Raw genomic sequence first — 22,383 nt, forward strand, 5'->3', positions numbered from 1 at the left:
TGTTCTTCATTTCAGTATTTGGACATATCAACTTTAATTCCTAAATCCTCTCTTCTAACTCAAGCTATTAATGATGCTAAGACAATTATCTAAATCTACCAGACTGCCTATTGTTCATTCAGCAGAAACCCCTATTTTTTACAAGAATGTCAAACTGTTTCTGTAATATTTCTTATATCATTTGCTTTTTCTTTCACAGTCTTTCTGTGTCTTAAGTAGTAGCCAGGGTGTCTACAGCTACAAGACAAGGAAGCTTTGTCTGAAAAAGTAATGTATTCTTATGAACCATCAGATATGACTAAGAAAAACAGGTGAGCTTTTAGATTCACAACCCCTTCATCTATCTAATCTTGTGTTCAACAGGACTAAAATCTGCTGTTACTCTTTGGTCATCTAAAAAATACATCCCTTTTTCACTCCTTCTTCATATAACTCTAAAGGCAGGTTCTCCAGGCCTGGGTATTTGTGTATCCATTTTTCATTCCTGACATCCAGCCAATTCTCACATAGCTACAATCTCTAGTACAATTGATGACAGCAGGTTTTCATAATTTGTTATATTTGCTTTTAGAGTAGATCCAGCAGTTTATAAAACATAAACCTGAACATTAGAAATACCTACTGTAAATCAGAATATGAAGTCTTTATTCAAAGCCAAACTGTGATTATCCTTTATGTAATTTCAAGGGGAAAAAATAATGGAAGTATTTTATATCATATATATATATATATATATATATATATATATATATATATATGTATATGTATAGGCAACCAACTGCTGCTGTGCTCTGGAACACTTCCAGTGATAAAGGTGCTGGCAGAGTCCTGAGTTATGGTAAGGAAGCTGGCCATGGAGACGATATTTCAGATTCCAAAATGGCCAGAGTACCTTAAAGCAAAAGAACTTTTTGCATCCTGTGTTTCAGAGAGGTAGTTCCTGCAGTATCACATAATGTGAGCAAACACCAGGACTGCATTCACTGTCTACTGTTGCCACTTTGTCAAATAAGCTGTGATTGGAGTCACGGTCACTGGACATCTCTGCATACAAAGTGACTTGCAGCCACAATGACTGGTATGATCTGCGTCTATCTAGTATTCAATCTATTGCAAGCTTTTCCCACTTTTTTTTTTTAGTGAGGAGACATTATTCCATGTGAAAGAAAGTTTTATATAAACGTGGATATTATTTATCCAGCACTAAAAGTCTTGGACATTGTAAAAAGAATGTTTGCCAAAACTATTAATTTCCCAACATTTGCTGTTTAATTACATGAAGGCTAAAACCTTCACATGAACCAGATTTAAATAAATCTTTAAAGAACAAGCTGTGCAAGTACAAAATTTTAAAAAGGGGAAAAAGGAAAAGAAAGAAAGAAAAAAAAAACCAAATATCAAAACCCCAAACCTGTAGCTGTGGAAAACAGGTTAGCTGCAGCATGATTTATTTTCATCCTGCCACCCATTCACACTATATCAAATTTTACCTCTGAGTCCTGAAAATTGCCCAAGGCAGACAAGTTTTCATTGGAGGTTTGCCTGGAGCCTTTTTCAGGATCAAGGTCTGTCTCATCAGGTGTCCTACCAATATGAATTACTCTAGTTCAAAGTATAATTCTAATACAAATTAATCACAGCACGTACTCAAATATTTATCAAAATGTTTCTCAACCTAGTAATTTCACACTATAGAATTTTGAGATATGAAATAGATTAAATATTTTACCCTAGAAGCAGCTTCCAGTCCTTTTGACTCTTGAAATGCAGGATTTAATATTGTTACTAAGTGGTGACCATTCATCTGCCAAGTGAATCTCACATGATGAGAGAGCTTTCTGCATTACAAATGTATGGACAGTTCTATCTCAGAATTCAATTACAAATATCAATACTTGCTATTCAGAGCAACGGCTCCAAAATAAAGCTTTTTAATTTTAGATTATAATTGAAAATGTAACCAAATTACTGTATATTCTATTGCTTTTGACACCACTGACAAATACAGGAACTAATCCTGTACCTGCTACTCACATTATCACCAATGCAAGAAATCCCATTCAAATTAAGAACGTGTAAACAAAAATTATTCATGTAAGTAAAAATTACAAGATAGGGTGGATAAATCCCCTGAAATTGAATGATACAATCCATTTATTTAGTTTCTTTCTCTAGGGTATTTGGTTTCACATGCCCAGTTGAAGCTAAAAGTACAACTGAGACTACAAAATCTTAACTATCAGATACTGCACAAGGTGCAGTCAGCAGAGCCGGTACAACTGTTGATCTTACAAAAAAAGCAGCTCCCAGGATCTCCCTGCATTCCTCAGTTCATGTTCTCCCACATGTTCATAGTCTAGGAGGCTCCTGACTCAAGCAGAGGGCTTAGCTTTATGAGCTACTACATAAGCGGGCACAGCCTACTGCCATGACAGTCCCATTAGAGGAAGTGAGACAGAAACAAACACTGACAGGATTATATTAAGAATTATTTTCTGTATTTTTCTGCCTCAGTTTTAGATCCTCAGCCCACCACTACTCCATCACAGCACAGATGACCTACCAAGAAATGGCTTTATAACTAAAATAATATCAAAGGAGCATTTGAGTAAGAAAAAGTTTTTAAAGTCAACACCATTCTCATTAAAAAGGGCTGAATAAAAATGCTATAGCTAAAATCAGTTAGAGTTAGACTACAGTTGTTTAAGCTACCTGATACCTTCAAATATTAAAATCTTCTCATACACAAGTCCACAATCAGTACCAGACTATTCTACCCATACTTCTGCCACATAGTTGAGTCGATGGAGACAAGAATACACTTCTCAGTGAATTTTTCACTGTTTCCAGCACCCTGAGCCATCAGTCATGGTTCAATCTGCCTCTGTTGCAGCTGGACTTCTTGCCAGACGTTATTAACAGTCCAGTACATGAAATTGTCAGTCCTTCAAATAGCAACATAAAGGCAATCACTTTGTAAGGTTAAAAGCAGAGTTTTGTGGAGGGACATCCTATTTTTATACAATTTTTAAAAAAATAAGCAAGCCATATATATATCAAGCATGTGTCTTCTGTGCAAGAGTAATAATCACATTTCACCAAAAATTGAATAAGTCTATTGTGTAAATGAAGGACTCCCTAAGCACACATTAACAAGAGAGACCATAGCAATCTATCATCTCAACGATCCCTGAACAACAGGATCTGTAAGTAATTTGGATAGCACAGATTGTGACAGCTTCATAGGAATTACTGCAAGTTGCATAGGCAAAAATCTACAGAATAAAAGGAATAGAAATAGGATGTAGGTTGTTCTGTCAATTCACATATGATCAAGCATTGAAAATAGCCTTGCTAAAACAAATGTTTTTCTCACTAGAATAAGAAGACAGGGATATTATTGGAGTGCCTGAAGAGTCACATGAGAGCTAACCATAATGATAAAATCAAATAAATATTGTGTTGCTAAAAGAAAATATAAATAAATCAAAAATATTTATTTTTATGTTTCAGTTAAAGCAAAATTTAGCCCCGTATTTCTCATAATATATAAAAATATTATACATATAATATTGTATAGACATAAATACATATGTATCTCTGTATCTATCTATCTATCTCCGTATCTATCTATATCTTAGCTTGACTGGTCTCCCAGTAAACTTATCAGTCTTATGACTAAAGCGTAAGAACAGATAAACCTGGATTCATTTCTTACAAGAAGTTAATGCCAAATTGTTAATGTATGACAGACTCTGGTACAGGTAGAAGTTAAGTGTGCTGGCATTATTTCAGTTATAAATCTTTTTCAGTTATAAATTTTTTACCTCACCTCCTTCATTTGTCCTTGTATATATCATCTAATATTGGGATAGTCACAAGAAATTTGACAAGAAGGGCAGTGCTTGAAAACTGCACTATCCTTTTCTTTGAGAAACAATTCTGCTTTTCTCCATCTTATGGAACTCTCAAACAAGACACACACAATGAAATGCTTCAAGGACAGTGAGAGCATATGGCAAAATACAACCCTCTCATCTCAACTTGTCTGCAAAAGAGCTAAGAAGTTGCTGTCTGTGAATGATTAGAATTTATCTGCTAGCCCATAGCTGTGAATAGTCAGAAAAGAGATATTTTAGAATAGTTCAGAAATGCTTGTCCACATGAGATTAACTTTTCATGCCAACACTTTTACTACTGACATAAGTGTATCATGTCAATAGGGAAGTGTTTACAGTTTGACAATTTTGCATGAATAGAAAGAAACAACAGAAAGTTTAAAAAGACAAGCTGAAAGGAATAAAAGGTAGTATGTCAGTGCCCTAGCAAAAAGCCAGTTTTTTACTTACAATATGCTACCTAAAATTTAGCACCTTGATGCTAAATAAATACTTCATTTATATTCTCTCTTCTCTGTTCAGGGATTGCTTCATGTGTAATGAACAAAAGCAATTTGGGTTGATACAGATAATTTCATCAGTACCTCACTGCACTTCACAAAAGCCACTAATGACACTTCTTCTCCCTTCCATAAAGCTCAGTGGGAGTTTTGCCACAACGTTCATGGGAGTTAGAGATATCTCAATTCTCAGCACTGTTGTGAGAGGTACGAAAATAGTTCACAACTGCAACACATTACTGGAAACTTAGGCCACAAGATGGTGTTCTGAATGCACATTAGAAGCCAAAGCAGGAGATCCCAAAACACCTTAATAATAACTGATTCATCTAAATTGTAACACCTTGTTTCCATACTTTTCTGAAACTTTGATGTCTCTCAGTGCTATTATTCACTAACTTCAAACAACTTTTGTACATAAAGCAGACTAAAAAATGAAAAAAGGCATATAACTTAGAAAAGTGTGATCATAATAAAATAACAATACATTGCACATAACAGCTGCATCTACAGAAAGAGCTCTATGGGAATGCTACAGCATTTGCATTTCCTAATCTGTTGTAATGCAGTGGGCTGTGTTTACTTTTCTCTTTGCCTTCCAACACCAATGAAACTCTTCCCTCATGAATATACTCCTTCAGTGAACACTTTTGCTCTCTGACTCCTAAGTGCTGTTTTCTTCAGCTGAGATGAGTAGCTGGTGTGAAAAACTTTAGGGAACAGCAAAAGAGTTTGAGACATCAAAGCTGCTACTATCCTCTTTTACCAATAAAATGTCTAATTTCGGCTACTTCAGCAAAAGTGCCTTCAGTAACTGTCAGTGGCTTCATTCATTCATAAGTCACTAACACTGAAAGACGTTTCTGAGTTTTTACACAAAAAATAGGTGTGCAAAAAATGCAGATTGAGACAAACAAAAAGTAACTGCCCACTTTGAAAACAGTTTAGGCTAGCTAAAACTTTTTTACTTCTGTAAATCCTGTTTCTAAAAGAGCACTAGTGTTGGCAACCTCTTGTATCTTCTATCATATAAAACTAGAGCACTCAGTCAGGAATCTGAGGGTATTTGAAATCACACATTTGTCCCTTACTTGCCCCCTTCAGAGTGCCATCTCTGAGAATTTTTCCCCCCGTCCTATCCCTGGGATTTCAGGTGGGAAATTTCACTAAATCTGTTTTTCTTCACTTCCTTTTCTTCCATTAAGCCATCAAAACTCTTTTTCCTAATTCAGGCAACCCCAAACACATTTAAAACATGTAAATCTAATTGTAATAAATACAAAAAGCAAAAAAAAAAAAAAAAAAAAGGTAAATACTATAGAATGCAAACCTGACAGGGTAGTGACTTTTATCTTGAAGAGAGGATTACTTGGCACCAGGTCACAAACTCAGTGCAGACACAAAAATGAGACTACAACAGTTAGGGTCAGATTCAAGAATTTAAGTCTTCACTGCAACACCTTCACTGAAAATCCCACTGTGTTTAATTTCAAGATACAAGTTCTTCTGCTCTCTGCTTCAGGGCAGTCAAATGCAATTCAGCTTTGATCCAAAACTCTTGTATTGTCACAGGATATATTAGCTGAGGAGAAAAAGGACAAAAACAACTGTAGAACTGAAGCATTTGGTCTGAAGCATTCTGTGCAGAGCTCAGAACCTGTGGCTGCTAAAATCAGTCTGCACAGGGAGAGACAGCTTGATTCACGTGCTTATAGTTGAATGTTCTTTCCAGGTAATTTTGAAACCAATTCCACTGTACTAAAGCCACTTTTTTCAAACAGCCACAATATGATAAAGGGATAATTTTCATTAACCAAATTTCATCTACTGCAAACAAACCATTTTGAAAAGCAGAGTCCTTCTCCCCAATAACTGCTAATTACAGCCAGAACATTCTAGCTTTCCTTGTCTCAACTGAACATACACATTGTTTTTCTGACAATTAATGCATCATAGACTACACTATGTTCCTAAGTCCACTACTTTTTAAAAAATATAAGACATAAAATTGTATTTAATTGTGTATACAGCTTAAATATATTATCCCAGTACACAGCAACATTTCAGAAATTTTATTAAACAGAAAATACTAGTGTGGAAGAAAAGTTCCACTGGGTAACAGCTGCCACCTTTTGTAGGGTTCCAAGTAATTGTTATCTTTTAAATATAACAAATGTTCTTAAAACATCTGAATGCATACACTTTGCTGGACATTTTCTGTTCCTCCTTCTAGGTCTATTTTGAAAATCTCTGCATAAGCTCATTTCAATTTCTAAAAATACATGTAATTACACTCACAAGTTTAAAATCTCGGCACTTCTCTATTTCTAAACACAAGATTCCAGTTAATCATATAACTGTATAATATCAGCCTGTGATAGTGAAGATGCCCCTGTAAAAAAAAGAGTAAAAAATGTTTTGCTTTTCAGCACTCGATGCATGATAATTAATAACCATTTTGTTCTAGAAATGCATGAAATACAGAAAAACCTTTAAGTTTTGACAGACAAACTGAGCAGAGATGCACGTGCATTAGTATAATGGCACGTACTTAGCGGTAGCAAGATGATCTGTGGTAGAGTAAGCTGAATGAAGGATATAAATTTCTAGAGCAGAAAGGGAGACAGAAGTAGCAGCTTTTGGGAGTTTAAAGAGAATCTCTTGTATAAATAAAATCCCATGGGTTGGCATCAATCTGCAAATATTTTCTATCATTCTGAAGATTTTTATCCTTCTTTTTCCAAATAAATGAAAAATGTCAAAAAATATCAAAGAAATAACCCAAAACCTAAACCAAACACACAAAAACCAAAGAAAGAAAGAAAGGAAGCCTTTTCAAGAAAATAAAATTAAAAAAAAAAAAACCAAAAAAAAAAAACAAAAAAAGAAAAAACCAACCAGAACAAATCCTCAATATCAGTAGTTCTGAGGTTTTTTCTTTTAATTTTCTTTTATTTCTTCCCAGACAAAATCCTTTGCCAATGTTGAGCAAAAGTTAGGAAATGTTTGAATTTTTTAAGGGTTCTTTTTATGATGAGTTCAGTATGAACAGTAGAAAACATCATCCTACCCTTAGAGCTATCTTTTCCTCAACATTGTGCAAGATGTAGTAAATATTTACATCCTTATGCTTCACTCTACTCCCCTGTATAATGATATGCTGCCATACCTACACTGTCGTTATCTAAAGTCTGATTCATTAATGATTGTAAGGAACACTGAGAAGCTCACTTAAAAGCATAATATCAGAAACAGCTTTTTCAAGGAGCATCATAAATGAAGTGTCATTATAATAAAATCCAACTTTTGTATAAGAAAGGGTACAATTACGTTCATATGTATTCCCTACACACAAGAAAGAATGATATTGAAAGTTTCTAATCAACAAAAATGCACTAATATCCATGTTTAAGTACAAAAGGGATAATTCAGTAATTATTCTATTTTTAACATCTCATATTTGTGAACTGGAAGCCAAGTACAAGAACAGGCTTAAGCTGATCCTTACCAGACACCAGGCCACTAAGGGTTACAGTCTGCATCTCTGCTTTGTTCCTGCTCTCCTATGCCAAGGTGCAACAGAGAAGCCTAGCTCCAGGTGATTCCATGTGCCATATGTGCTGCATTTCCTGCACACACTAGGAGTTGGGAACAGTATTTCCATGTTTACAGCTAGTCTGTTTTTCTTGCTTTTTGCCATTTTAAGCCTGCTGTCTCCTGTTATTTATATATTTTATTTAATATGTGCTTTTTCTTTTTTTACCCCAAATACCAAGGACATCTAAAAACATACAACAGACAGGCACAGCAGGGAAAATGGAAGCATGCACTCAAAGACACGCAGCCAAATTCAGCCCTTTGGAGAATCTGTTCACAGAAGCATGAAATTTTCACAGATGTCTGAGTAGTGCAAGGATAGCATGACTGACGTGTTCTGTTGTCTTTGCTATCCAGAATATTTTTGTGGATGGCTCTAGATGTGGGAGGGGCTTCCTTTTCACAGCATTTGAAAATACAAATCCACATAGCCATTTCCAAAAGAGGAAGACATACTAAAATTGCTGATCCACATGCTGAGCTTTAGCCTCTCTCAATGGTCCTACTGGCTTTGAAGGGGCCATTCATATGGAAAGTTACATTATTTAGCATGGGCTCAGTTGTATGGCCAGATTTTAGGATGTATGCCAGCTTTGCTGAGGCACCTCAAACTGATTAACATCTCTGCCATGAAGGGGCAACAACAAACAGAGGAGGCAGAGACATCGTGGGTCATGCTGCAGCTGTGCTCCAGAGAGCTCCAACAGCAGTGATGCTGGCATGGGAAGAAAAAGAACAAGGAGATAAGACTATTCAGGCAACAGTCTTGGGGCTATTATTAGAGCTGCCATGCAGCACATCTCTACTAGAAGAACACCCTAATGCAAAGGGTAGCTCCTCATACATAGACTCCTCATGGAGCAAGCATACTCACCTAGGTTTGCAGAGGCAGTAAGATGGCAATCACTGGCAGTAATCGTCCTCCCCCAGTTGGCATTTGGAGTGATGATGGTATAAACACCACCAGGAACAATAGAACAATAAGATATATCCAATGCTACAGATTAATCATTTCTCAGATTAATGTGGAAATTAAGAGTCTATGACAGCAACAAGCAACAGCAAACATTTTTCATTTGTTACAAGTACTATGATCCAGATTTTGTCCTCTCCAAACATCTCTATCTCTTAAAAAAAAATACAATATTTTAAAATAATTTCCATGCATAGGTCTATTTTTATCAACCGAGTCTACAAAAATAGGGCTCAGGGTCAACAGTGTTAATCCAAAAAACAATATACTTAACATCACAACCTGATTTCTATGTTCTGATCAGAAAGACTCTTTTCTGACAACATTCATATAGTTAAATAACAGTGAATCTTCCATTAAATACAAGAGCTGATTCTCATCTCACAAGAATTGATAGCAAATTTGCTGGCTGAAGTTTGAAAATAATCACACTCTATTTATATCTAACATATATAACATGCTAAGTTTGGGATGCGGAGAGGGTCAGTGTGTTTGCTGTTGTTTTGTGTTCTTTTTTTCCCCACAGGAAAAAGATCTGGCAGCATACATCTGTTTCACAGTAAAAACGAGGTATTAATATTATCCAGTAATTCAGCTGCTTCCCAGCCTTTGGGCAAACTTTGGTGAAGAGAGCAGACTCCCTGTTTTCATACTTGTTAATCTGTCAGTCTTCTCTTCAGCAATTTACATGAGAATATGTTTGTTTTCATGCAAGTTAAAGTCCAGTAGTTTTTTTTCTAATAGCTTAGCAGAGTAATAACTGGCTGTAAAGCTACACCCTGCACTATGAGTGTTGAGTGTCTGCTTAGTAAAGAAAATAAGGTAAACCAATATCATAATTGCACAACATGGAATCCAGACACAATTCCAGATGATTATATTGAATGCTGATCACTGGGGACCTTTCAAATAGTGTAATAAAAACTCACAGCAACACTAGAAAAATTATAAACTTATAAATAAACTAAAAACCAATTGCTTTATGTGCTGGACTTGGTTGCCCCCAAAAGATGAAAAAGCGCATTCGTATAGAAACCTACAATGAGGTAGAAAATACATTTTCTGAAATGCCAGATGAAACCCAGAAAATTCATGTTTTCTATTTCTCCTGGGAGACTTTTTGAATTATCAAGGTAGAAACTCAGTAGGAAGCTTTTTAACATGTCAGTTTTATCAATTTTATCTGCCTTTGGAATGAAATTGCTGTCCTTGGCTGCCTTGATTTCAGCCACTCCTGACTCTCCTTTTGCCAGGTACCAGAAATTCTTTCAGTGTATCAGCACAGGTCAAAAGATGAAGACATGCTTACATTCACTACTCCCACACTTGCAGTTCAGAACAGGGTAAGGGAATGCAACATTTGTACTGCCAGGGAGCTGGAAAAGAGCCTTTATATAAATGAAATGCAAGTCTTCATGTTATGGCCTAGGGGAGACTTAAATAGTGCTGACACCTTTCAGCTGCCCTCTGTGTGTATTCTCAAGCCATGGACTGAAGTCCCAGCGTCTTGTCCCAGCAAGCACAGGGCCCAGTGCTAACCCTGGAGCTCGCTGCCTGAGAAGATAGGTGTTTCAAGATCCTAGTCAAGAGCTGGAAGTGACTGACACAGCGATAGATCCTGAAAGCCAAAGGTTTACTCTTTCAGCTGAATGGATTAAAATCCCTTCTTGAAACCAGGACTACAGGTAACCTAAGACATTTTTCTCTCTTAAAGGAAAAGTGAAGCTTGTGAAATGTATTCTGGTATATCCAGAGTTAATTGTCCAACAAAAAATTCTAACACCGTTCAGAAATGATCTACATAGTTCAAAACATAATGTAATATGCTCCTTCTAAAAGAAGTTGTCAGTATCTGGTAGGTTTTATTACAACTGCTCATGATAAAACACACTATTTAATTACTAGCATGAAAGTGATTCTAGCATAAGGGAAGAAGGTGAAATGAGACCTCCCTGCCTTTTCAACAGTTAATGCACCTGTGCATGTAAAAATACAATGCTTTCTCATATGCATCGTTAATGATGCATTGCATTTTCTTAGATCTGTGGGATGTAATTTGTCTGTTGATGTCCTTGGATATGAGGCAATACCTACAGCAATGTATGACCACAACATATAATTTAAATAAATCTGGTCAAGAAGAGATTTGTGATTCTGTGCCCAACTTGACAAGTCCATTAAATGGCAAATGCCTAAGCGTTCAGCTTCTAAAATACACTGTCTTTCCCAAGACATTTCATGTTGAACTGCCAAGATAAGACAACTATTTCCAAAATGCTGAATTAACATTTCTACAGTGCCGTGTATAATTTGGAACTTTACATTTTTTAACCAGACAACTTCAAAACATTCATTCTTCAGGTACCGTAATGAAGTAATTGTCAAAATAAGCAAACTTACACAGAACATAAAGACAGAAAAACAAATATTTTTTAACAGAGTCAGGTTTTCAATAAAATAGAGCACAAGTCAGTTTGTGACAAACAGGTATTTTTAGCATGTATCTTGGAATCTACAAACTGTATGTGTATATGGCCATTCAATATTTATATGCAATATCAAAGAAGCAACTGAACAAAATGTGAATTTTCCTTACCCTGATTGAAAACTCTTGTACCAGGACAACCATATCTACTGAGAAAGCAGCATTATTTGGAAAGAGGCCAGATCAGACAGATGGCAGAGAAAAGGGAATCAGTGAAATGTTCAATGTTGAAAAGTTTCAGTAGCAATGTAACATGCTAAATAACAAAGAAATTGGTCAGTCTCTTCATCTTCTGATATTACTAAAACCAAACAAAAGCATAGCATAAGCAAAACATATTTTTTGAAATTAAATTACTATAAATTAAATAGAAATGAATAAAAATGAATATAAATATACAAACAAATAAATATAATCATCTGTGGTTTTGAGAAAATTATTTAAAATATTCAGTGAAATAAGGTACCAAACAGTAAATACTTCTCTATACATGTAATCCAAAATATATTTCTCTGTTTTCCAAATAAAATGCAGTGCATAAAAAAACCCCATGCCACTTAGCTACCTTGATTTTTAACATTAGTTTTTGGAACTAGAGTAATTTTATTCTTATCATTTTTATGAACAGCATGACCACCAGTAAGTTTCAAATTTATAACTTTGATTTTTAAAAATGACAAGATTTAGTTCAATCTGTTTAGTTTAATCAAGTTCAGGTGCACAATCAATAGGCTATGCCCTTCAAACCGCTGCTCTTGATTTGATGTAGTTCTGCCAGAAAAACTCAAGGCAGACATATCTGCTTTCATGTTTAATGCACTGAGCTTAGGAATGCCCAGTGCAACCCCCAAAGTAAAGATTTAACCAGATCTAATTAAGCTATTAAACAAATATTCAAGCAGATCTGCTTCTGTTTCAAAGAGCACACAAAATCTTGATGTGGCACCATCATTCAGCCATTTTTACTCCCCACTTGAATAACTCTGGAAGGTTGATAATTTGGGAATGAAACTCTAACTACTACAACTGCATCCATCGTGGTCATGGAGACAGGTGGCAGTGCAAGAATGCAACAAACACCTGCTGAGACACTGGGGGCAATCCTGGTGAATTACAGTGAACCAGGTATCATTTGCAGACCCTCTGAGCAGTTCAAGGGAAATGTTTTAGATAGCCACACTATTAAGGGTCCTGCAAACATTTTTGTTAAACACACGTCATGTACCTGTACATACTCTCTGTATCTGCTCCTATCCAGCTCAAAGATGTGGACAATGTGGATCCCACTGTGCCACTCATCATGCTATACAACTATTTTCATTTGTGCTGCCACAAATAAAGAATTAAATATAAAAGTGGTACCTCTGGTATGAAATGTAGCTTCTGTTGTCAAGATTATTTCCTTGCCCAGTGACATGAAAGTGATCAGTATGCCATTATGTGGATAAAACAATTAAAAAGTTTCTCAGAACTAACTCTGTCATCTTGGACAGCAAAATTACTGCTGCAAGGAGCCACAAGCACATTTGTTTTCATTATAATCGAATGCACCATCCTCATCAAAATGATAATTTGACAGGGATTTTTTTGTTCAACTCTTGACAATTTTTCCATGTCAGTATTTATTATCTTACTGTCACGAAAGCTCCTATGAAGACTGTGACTTCATTATCCATACATGAGTTTAAAGCAGTAGTTTGCCTGATAAGAAGTGCCAAGCAGTTTATCATTTTGTATTTGTCCAAATCATTTTGTTACAGGTCACCGGGTTTTCCTCTTAGAAAGCAATCTGTATTAAATGTTTTCTTAAAATATTACATAGCCAATGCCTCTACTGGATTAGTTCGTTGGAGTACAGTGCTATTGTTTCAATTAAACACATCTTGGAATAAAAATTATGGCTAGTTGAATGAAAACAACTATTAATTCTCAACCATATTTTCTATTTAACACCTCTGTAAATTCTCAGAAGTAATTGCTTGTGTCCACTTATAAGAATATAAGATGGGAAAAAGTGGATTTATTATTAGCAAAACACCAAGATTAATAAGTGCTGAGTCTCAGCAAAAATCTGAACATTTTACAAATTACTCTGGAAAAGTAACAAAGGCACAACAAAATTTACCAACAAGGGTATAGCTATGTAACAATATACAGAAGAGCACTTTAGTGATGAGTATTTAATTTATGAGAGAATTGGATTTCTGGCTGCAGTTTGTTCCTTAAATGTGAAGATATTCTCTAAATAGGCTGTAAAAAGATAAGCTGTAAAAAGCCTTCTTATATTCTCTGTAGAACATTTTCCTAACCATCACCAACCCTCAATATTCTTACCTTTGTATGATGCTGGTTTGTACTTTCTAAACTTGCTTCCATCTCTTCTGCCTGATTTTTTTTCTGAGGTACACCATCTGAGTTGACCTCAAAAGTCAGCAACATTCTTCATGATGCACTGGTCTTTCTTGACTGGGATTTAACATTTTATTTTACTTCTAAAATCTGCCTGCCTTTGCAGGGACTCTATGGATAAATTCCTGTGATTATGCCCTCCAATTTCCAAATTTCTGTCATGTGTTTTGTTTCCTTGTGCTCCTCTCTCTGCATCTGAAGTCTCTAATCTTACACCTATGTGGCAACTTCTTTGGGACTCTGTCTTGGGTTAGTGTTTCCCCCAGCCCCAGATATTACCTCTTTTGACTTCAAAAATAAATCCCTCTAATGTACACATGTCAACATTACTTCAGTTCCCTAACATCTGCATCTTTCAGCTCTGACAGCTCTCTCTGGATAACTAGCTGAATATTATTGTGGCTGAAACAGAGCTGTTACTATCCTCACCCTTCTCTCTCTCCAAGTTAACCTTGCACAAGGTCTCCTGTCATAATATGGCCATCCTGCAGATTCCTCAAACACGTAATTCAGATATCTTCAACTTAGACTTGTCTATAGGTCCTCTAATAGCTATGTACAATAATTACAGAGCCTTGCTGCTTAGTGCATGAAGTTTTTCCCAACCATCCACATAGATAAAAGTCTTCTCCAAGCTCTTACCATCTTGGTTTCTTGTAATTCTGTCAAACGTCATCCTGTTGGATGGTCAAATAGTAACACATATATCTTAGTGACACTGCTCTTCATGCTCAGGAGGAGATTTTCAGAAATAATTGTGCAGGATCATGTTATCTTCAAATCCTTTCTTCCAACTTTCTTTGTGGTTTTGGTTTTTTTTTTTTTTTTTTTTTTTTTAATTTGTTTGTTTGGGTTTGTTTTTTTCTTTTACCACTGTGTCAGTTAAATGCTGATAAAACTGCTGTGCTATGCTCTGCACTTCCATTGGGTCTTCTGCTTCCTGGTTACACCCACACTGCAAGGTCTTTGGAGCAAGGCCAGCTTCTTGTGTTTGTACAGTGCCACCCACAGCAAAGCCCATTTTATGACTAGGACTTCTGGAGGACATAGACCAGTACTGCAAACCACAGCAAAGCATCACTGTGGTAAGAGCAGCTGTTTCTGTCAGCGTAACTTTCCTTGCTGCAGAAGGGATAGAAACCCCAGCAGACCCTTCTTCCCACACTTGTCTGCTGCAGCTTCTCTTAGCAAAACAGTGTCTGCTTGACTTAGAGGCAGTTTCTCCAAGGGACACATCAGTGTCTCACCCTTTGAAGCCTGTCTAGCAACCAACCAGCTCTCCTTCCTCATCTGAGAAAGAATAAGGTAAAGCTTTAAGAGGCAGATCAAACAAAAACTGTCAAAACAAGCATGGTTAGATCTAGAACCTGTTATATTTAAAGGAAATGCTAAATTTACTGTAATGGGCTTTGACAAAAGTCCCCTTTTACAAAGAAAAACAGGCTGAAATTGGCTGAGTCATCTCAGTAAGAGGCAGAGCTCTCTTCCAGTCCCACCAGTTCCTTATCCAGCCATTCCCAGCCAGCCACCTGCTGGCGGTTCACACTCCCTCTCCAGGCTGACTTCCTGTAAAACTAACATATTCCAGCTGTTCTGCAGTCCCAGGCCTTAACCTTTGCTTCCCTTTACTAAATACTCACTGTCTTCCTATGCATCTTTGTTTTTCCAGAGGAATTTCATGTCATGGTCATTATGTAACTCTGTGATGAGGCCTAAGAGAAAAGGTGAACTGTTTAGATTGCAGAGTAAAATAAACAAATAAAAAAGTCCCAAATTTGGATCTTCTTCCTTTGAATTCAAGCATGGGAATTCTGGAGGGGTGAATAAGATAAAAAAAATTATCTCTTCTGGATCGGAATAGTTTGCAATCACTTGGTATTTTAATTCTTATGAGAACTTAAAAATAAATTATAAACAGGCCTTAAGAATTTCCCTTTCAAATTTATATCTCAGGAACAAAATTATTCCTTGCCACCCAAGTTTTATATATATACACTCTTTCTATACTTTTCATATATATATATGGATATAAACACCCTTATTCTAGTTCTGTAGGAAAACTGCTGCTTTGGTAAATGTACAAAAAGCACATACAGCCTTAGTACTGTTGCCATGTGTTACTGGTCATCATGGGAACAAATTAATGGAAAAAACCCTATAGTTTCTTTCTAAAAACAAAAGAAAGCCTTATTTTGATTTCACTAAACTAAACAAAAAAGTATTATGAGAATTTCATATGTGTCTTGTCATACTCATAACCAGATACAGTATCAAGAATGACTACTTGTTCTTCGACTCCATCTGTGGTTCCCTCCTATTAGGGGAACAGTCAATAAGTTCTTGCTGCCATTAATTCTTCAAGAAGGTTGCTTTGCTGCTCTTCAAAATGTATTTTTACATCCTCAGGTACTGTGTGTGGCCAGCCATTGTAACTGTTTTCAGTTCAAGTGGAATCTGTCAGTAAGTCAAATGGAGGGACATAATTTAGGTTCTAAAACCTGAATCTTGGAGACGATGGGGGTAAAATACATTTTATGAAAGAAACCTCTCAGCAGCAGGAGTTCTACAATGACTGTAACAGACACAAGGATAACATGGTAGCATGCATTTAAATCCACCTTGCACTCCAGCTGTTCACATATGAAGAGTCAATTCATAGTCTGCACACTGTGTCTGTTTTGTGACAGGACATATTACAAAGTTATTAGCTGATAGACCTTATTGCAGGACCAAGGTACTCCCAAATGCTTACACACGGAAAGAAGCATTTGGGGCTGCAGTGAAAATATCCATGAGGGATGGCATTGATGTGCACCTTACTGGAGCTATTTACACAAGGCAAACCACCTATCAAAAGGAGAAAGCTGATTCAATGCTCTCTATAAGGACTTAAATCATTTTGAGAAACTGCCTCATTTATTAGGAACAACAAGGTTTTGGTGATCATCAGACATACTAACAGGAGGCTAAAGTGCACTTGGGCCTACATTTGAACTTTCATGGTGTTGAGAGTCCTTATCAATAAAGTAAAAATGATTGGAATAACAGTTTTTACTACCGAGAAATAAAGCAACAAAATTAATTCAAATGCGAACTTTTTAAAATTGTATACAGTGATCGATATTTACATTCTCAATCTTTAGAAATATTTTTAAATTATATATTACTTGTAAGGGAATCAGAAATTGTACAACATGAAAAGCAATTAGAGCATTATATATAGCATATAGAGCATCATTTTATATATATAGCATATAGAGCATTATAAAAGCATATAGAACATATATCCATAGGAAATACTTTAACAGATAGGTATAGAGAAGGAAGAATAAAATGGATTACCCTAAAGCATGCAGAAATTGGTTCAGAAATGTTTCAAAATTTTGCAATTGAGTTCTGAAGGCAAACATGGGAAACAACAAAAAAAATCCTGTGGATGAGGACTAATCTTCTCTACTGAGCCTATATCTGGATGTTTTTACTCTGCCCTTAAGAAAGCTAAACAATGAGGTATGGAATATAACTGGATATTTATTTCTAGATCAAATATAAATTACTCCTTGGTTACTTTTGCCTTTTATAATTTGGGGGGTTTAGATTTTGCCTCTTAAGTTTGCTAAATTCAGAGTCCATCTGAAACTTTTCACTGTGATAGGAGCACCCTGTGAAAGAAGAGAGCTGGTAGTGTCTATCAACCCAGACAAGACAACTAAGATGGCTGTCACAAGAGGTTTGCTGTAGGCTTCACTTGAAGAAGGTAAAATTATATGTCTGAAGAGTGGAAATTTGAGAAGTATTGATTTTAACTCTGAGTTACAAATCTCTTCAATTAATTTTTGTATTTGATGCTTTAGGGAGACGTATAGGGAAAATGTAAACATGAGTTTCCTACTTAAGCTTCTTTTTATATAAGTGGAATGCCAGTAAAATAGCCTTCAATTGCCACACCTCCAAATGACTGCCGGAGATCCAAGATATGGGGACACAGGACAAGAGACATAACTTTATCTATTTTTTGAGTAACTGGTGACCTTACTCTAACCTGTGTCTTTGGCAGTGATTATATCCTTCTACTATAATGTACAACAATGGCATTTAACAGAGATGCTTTAGCCAGCTCTTGCTAAGCAATGTATCAACTACCAAAAGCAAAAGCCGACCAGTCTTTACAGGTTGCTAAGAAAGATGTTTAGAAGTATTTGAAAGACACAATCTCTAGGGTAGCTGGCAATTTTCTGAAGATATTTTCTTATTTTTTCTTACTCAGATAGCTTCAAATGGTGATTTGGGCAGCTGGAACCTGGGGGCATATTTGCTTCATTACATAAAATATTTTGTCAGCTGGAGCTGATTTTTTGTTAGCATACAGATGGACACAGAAAACCTTCAAAGATCTTACAAATATATTTTGTTTTAAATGTAAATACCACTCTGGTATCATTAATAGCCAAGCTAGCTTGTTTCTCTTAGCATTTTATACCTTATATGACAATAATCTCAGAGCTTTATTTTGCCCGATATAAATTTTCATTAAGCTTGCAGAGGGCTCTTTCTGTCTTCCCTCACTGATTCAGGTTTAATTGGCCTCTAAGGATAGTAAGATGTTTGAGCGCTCTTTCAGAATCTGTGTTCCTCTGCTTCTTTGCCAAATATTTTTTATTTCATCTAGCAATTTGTTTCTATCAGCTTCTTTTCTCCATTTTTGCTGCCAAAGCTGCTACATTTTTTCTCTTATACTGCAATCATTCCCCTCTATCAGTGGTCTTCGAAGAAACACCATTTTTAGGTAGCTCCTCCTTTTATTTCAAAGTCCATTATGTTCTGTCCAAAAAAGGTTCAGTCAGAATATTTTTTTCTATTTGCCTCTACTCCAGTCTAAGTGAATCTCTGTAATAGATGTATGGGCTGACCATGCCATTTAACTTCTTTCCAGCAAGGCCAAACTGAGTATGAGGAAGTCGGAACATAACTGAATGTAAGATAGAGACAGGATGAAAAAAATAGAAAACCAAAACCCCCTATTATATAAGAAATTCAAAATTTTAGACAAAATTACTTTCTTTTTCTTTCTTAATAACCACATAACATTCTTGAAACTTTTTTTCCTTCTTTCTGTCAGGGAAGCCTAGGATTCTTGTACAATTTCCTTCAAACTGAACTAAAAGTTTTTGTACCCTTTGGCATTTTCATGACTTTTCATTCTCTTCTGTGTGGATATAGAAGCCTCCATTTCAGCAATATTCTATTTCCATAAAGAGTACTAAATCTATTATTTGCTTGCTGTACCTTTAATTGTGCTTTTATCGTTTCAGAAACAGTACCATTCTGCAACATTAATTAGCAGATCTCTAAGCTGGTAGCTTACAGTTTTTGGGCTGCCTTTGTAGCCAGTACACCTCTGCTCCTCTATGCAGCTTTATTTATTTAACAGATTTCTAGCCATAATGTTTGTAGCAGTCAAAGCCATCTCTTTTTTCATCGGTGGGCACAACTTTCAAATTAAAGGACATTTTATACAGCTGAATACTCAGAGAGCCAAGCATGGCCGGAGATGGATTCTGAATTTTCATAGATGACATTTGGTTTTTCAGTAGAGCAAACCCCAAATTTTGAACCATGACATCCTCAAATATGATCACATGTTCATGTCATATTTTGATGTTCAAAAGTCTTTTAAAATGAAGGACAACTGCTCCAGAATTTGGTGAAGTTCTGGATGGTAACAGCAGAATTTTTATCAAAATGAATCTAGCAAAAGTCAATAATGCACTGTACAAAGTTTTTTATGTGTAAGAACTAAAAATTGCTCAGAAAGGCCAAAACAATATCCTTTTTATACTTTCTACAATAGGGAGAGAGAAAAGACAGGTCTCTAGAGAGATAAAAGTTAGGGGAAATAAATAACAGGGAAGAGATAGAGAAATAAAATGTTGACAGAGAGATGACTGTCAGAAACAGTGTGCTTCTGATCCAAATGTGGTGGATGCTTCCATTAAAGCAGCTGTCTCAAATTAATAAACACCTTGGATGAAATTCTGCATCTCCTAAACATCCAGGGGAATAAGATTCCACCACAATCCTTGAGATCAAATGAAGTAACATATAGATGTATAAGACTGTCACTAGCATGCCTTCTGTAGTCCTTGAAATGAAAAGAATGAGAGAGAATAGAACTGAAAAGTTTAACAGTTTCATGCAAGAATTTATGCTTACCTGGCTGAAGAGAATCAGGAAAGTTTGTGCTCCTAGCTCAGGTACTTGTTTGTAGCTTGTCTTGGACCTTTCCATTTTTCTTCCTTAGCACATAGAAAACTTCCATGCTTCAATAAACAGGGATCTAAATTAACAAGCTATGATAAACAACGAAGCCTCACATTACCTCACAATCCTCAAATACATTTTGAAGTCTTGGGATTGTAAATTAATATTTTGTTTGCCTGCTATGCACAAGTCATCGGCACACTCTAAATGGCCATATCAAAATGTATGCTGTCAAACAGAAACTAAATGAGAAAAGAGTAGAAAACTTTTGGCCTCTGTGGCATTTTCCAGTTATGCTACTTCAAATGTTCCTCAGATTAAGCACAGGTTAAAATATACTCAAAGAGAAATGTCAGTTAAAATTGCTGGGATCACTAATATGTGCTGAACACTGCACTTGAAAAACAAATCACATTTTGCATGCACACACCAGTCTTTAAACATTCAGATTGCAAACTGTTTATATTTGACATGTCAAGTGGGGGAGGAGGGATGGTGTTAATTTTTTAATAACTTAGATAACTATTAATTTTTTAAAAAATTTGTTGTAATCCTTCACAACTGCTTAGATGCTCTGGTTCTGAAGTCTACAATCTTACAATGTTTGGTGCTCAATTTTAAAACTAGTCTGTTTCTAAAGTATGAGAAAAGTCATGAACATTGAGAGAAAATTTAGAGCCCTAACTCAAAATAATAAGTGTTTCACCTGACTTACTTTTTGTGGTGAAATGCTGAACCGAGCTTTAATGCGGCAAACTATTTATGACTTTTGTCATAAAACTTACCAAAATGAAAATATATAACTTGTGTGTAAGCAAAATATTATTTATGAATTTGTAAACTTAATTATATATTTTCACAGAAGTGAGACTTTTCTCTACTTGTATAGACTTTATTGCATGAAATTATACAGATGGGATTATGCAGTCTTGAATAAATTTTGAAATTTATTCAATGACTGGACAAGAGAAATTCACAAATAGCTTTTTTTACCTTAACATTCCCAGATGTAAAGATTCCTTGAAGTGACATCAGGCCAGTTAATTCTGCCCCCTTTTTACACGTTCAGCATTCAAGAACAGAGTCCTCAGCTTGTTTTTTCATCCACTGTCTCACTCATAAGCAGGACAGAAGAAAGTTTTGACCGTTTCAACCCCAAAGCTCTCTGCCTTCCAGAAACAGACAGGAAACATCTGTTGCTCGTGCTAGAAGAGGCAAGAGGAACAAAGAGGCTTCTAAGAAATTTGGAGAGCTGCAGAAGAGACAAGGCTTAAGGGAGGCTGGAAACGAAAGCAGTGAAGGGATTAACACTGGAAGGTGACAGCTCGCCTCCCTTACTCTGCTCCTGAAGTTTGAGTTGACCATGATTATTCCCACTCACTAGTGTTCAGTATTGTATGTGTACTGAACAGGAAAACTGTAAAATTTGCCACATCCGTCAATCCTTCTACATTTGAAATATTTTTTTTATAGCTACTCCTTCCTCTGAATATTGTTAAGACTTTCAGGGAAACTGGAAAGCAACCCTTACTCCAAATCTCTGATGAGTAAATACAAAATTGGGGACCATTAGCACAACTGAAAATGGAACTATTTTAATTCTTCAGGTAAATACTGACTGGGGAGGTCAATTTTTTTTAAGGAAATGTAAGAAAAGACATAAAATGATATTAAGAATTTATATAGTTTTAAAAGGTGTGTTATTTACAGAAAAAAAAAAAAAAACTTGAATAGCTCCTTTGGAAGCTATTAAATAATTATATGCTTAGGACACATTACATGTAGTAAAAACAGCTACAAATGTACATGGAAAAATTATTATTAAATCCCATTACCTCAGATGGCAGCTTTGGTACAAATAACCCCAGACAGAGCTCAGGACGTACATGAGGAACACGAGGCTGTGACACCTATGGCTGCCTATGACAGTGCCTCACGTCTCACTGGCATGGCAGCACGCTGGCCAAACGCCACTAAAAACAAAGGCCCCAACACCACACTGTTGCACCCATGGCCATGCGTGCGACCTGCTTGTCCTTTTCCTTCTCAGCAGGACCTGGGCAGCCCTTGGCATGGTCCCCAGGAGCCATGTTACTCAAGCTGTGCTCCGTGTGCTGTCCGCATGCACAGGGCTGTCGGGGCTGTGGGGCTGTGGGGCTGTGAGGCTGCGGGGGCTGTGGGGCTGTGGCAGCTCTGGGGGCAGTGGGGCTGTGGCAGCTGTGGGGCTGTGAGGCTGCGGGGGCTGTGGGGCTGTGGCAG

General features: G+C 36.3%; 1 long non-coding RNA gene across 2 annotated transcripts; it reads right to left on the reverse strand.

The window, feature by feature from the left end:
- Nucleotides 1-1,354: 1,354 nt before the first annotated feature.
- On the reverse strand, nt 1,355-22,144 carry LOC137477165 (uncharacterized). 2 transcript variants are annotated; one of them, XR_011000847.1, is made up of 6 exons: nt 21,270-22,144; nt 20,077-20,200; nt 13,789-15,575; nt 11,566-11,755; nt 6,698-6,791; nt 1,355-5,981 (listed from the first exon to the last, which is right to left on the reverse strand). It is a non-coding gene; the product is annotated as an uncharacterized lncRNA (long non-coding RNA). The 2 variants fall into 2 exon arrangements; XR_011000846.1 differs by having other exon boundaries at nt 1,359-5,109.
- Nucleotides 22,145-22,383: the final 239 nt, after the last annotated feature.

The sequence above is a fragment of the Anomalospiza imberbis genome, chromosome 7 (assembly GCF_031753505.1).
Source record: "Anomalospiza imberbis isolate Cuckoo-Finch-1a 21T00152 chromosome 7, ASM3175350v1, whole genome shotgun sequence".
Taxonomy (NCBI): Eukaryota; Metazoa; Chordata; class Aves; order Passeriformes; family Viduidae; genus Anomalospiza; species Anomalospiza imberbis.